This window comes from Triticum aestivum, chromosome 6B, assembly GCF_018294505.1.
Source record: "Triticum aestivum cultivar Chinese Spring chromosome 6B, IWGSC CS RefSeq v2.1, whole genome shotgun sequence".
In the NCBI taxonomy this organism is placed as follows: Eukaryota; Viridiplantae; Streptophyta; class Magnoliopsida; order Poales; family Poaceae; genus Triticum; species Triticum aestivum.
Window position 1 is genome coordinate 9,147,783 of NC_057810.1, and position 1,578 is coordinate 9,149,360.

Consider the following 1,578-nt stretch of genomic DNA (forward strand, 5'->3'; position numbering starts at 1 on the left):
ACCAGAAACTCCAATGACAAAGGAAAAAAAATTAAAAGAACACTGATTGATGACATTGGTGTATATGCATGCATCCACGCATACCTAACTCCATCCCCAGATGTTGTAGTCTGAAGGATCTGGATCATCAGAGAAGCCAATTAGCGAAAAACAACTATGGTGAAGGCTAGAGAAAACCGATTACTTGAACACCGACACTCGTTATGAGTGGCAGCCAGTGGACTTAAACACCGCCAACCCTTAATCAGCGGCAGCCAGGGGAGCAACGATGGGGTTAACTACACCCGGTAGTAGGTGTCTGTGAGTGTGCGTGTGCGTGTGTGTGTCGTGGAATAAACATGCTATATCTACAAAACATAGAGCGAACACCTTTCGTTTTCACCCCAAGTCAATGCAGATTTGATACCTTTGGGAAGACATGCCACATACTCTGGCGACACGTTTTGAATTTTGGTTTCACTATTACCTTTCTTATCAATTAAATTGAGAGCCCGTCCGATGCAAAAATTTACTCAAGAACCTCCCTTCTCCATGAGTTTTCTATGAAAACAGAACTCGTCTACCCCAGCCCATATTCCTCTTCTCTGGTTGACTCAAATCCACTAACCGGCTGCAGGCGCCACTGCTACGTTCGTTTCCAATACAATAAGAAACCAGAGTTTAGTCTCTCCTCCCCCTTTATGTCTTAATCCTGACATACAGTCTCAGAACATTAGTTCCGTTTATTTCCGTATATAGATGTAAATCTAAATCTCCTTTGGTCCCATTCATCGAATCTCTCGGTTTGTTTAAAGGTCATCCAGTCTTCTCGAACACGGGATTGCGGTATCATGTCTTTCTCCACTAAACATGGGTTTGCAGAAGCTTGCAACACCTCGTGATCCTACCACTGTCCAGTTATATAAGTAGGGGTAGGGAGCACTCGGAACGCATAGATTGATATTGTTGAAACCTAGGCAACACGAAAAGAAAATCCAAGAAGACAGTAAAAAAGCAATACAAGTTGCCCTAAATAGCAGTAGGGTCATTTCGGTGTGTCTCCAAAGGCTCAAAACCCATGTATATACATTACTTGTGTATATACAAGCCGCCCCCATGTGAACAGCCCATGATATTATTGGTGGTATGTGTACACCAGCAATGCAGTTCTACCCCGTAAAAGTAAAGTAAAATTACTCAACTTATTATTGTTCTATTCTACATGAGTTGTATGAGTCCGTCCCAACATCCCGATAGGTAAAGATGTGGTGCGCTCATGCAGGCATCACTCGGGCAACATGTCCAACAAAAGAAGACCAAAGCACTTTTTTTAAGATGGAGATATTTCCAAGACAAACTACAGGCAAATCAAGGAGTCGAGAAGAACGGAGGATGGCAAAGACACCCGGGTATAGTCACGAAGGACAAAGTAAACCCTATGCGTATGTGGTGGACGCAGGAGAAATCATTAGTTAGCAAGAAACTCCAATGGCAGAGGACAAAAAACTCAAAGAACATTGATTGATGACGTTGGTGTATATGCATGCATCCATGCACATGTTTTTTAGTTGCATCCACGAATACGTTGAGAGAGAGAGG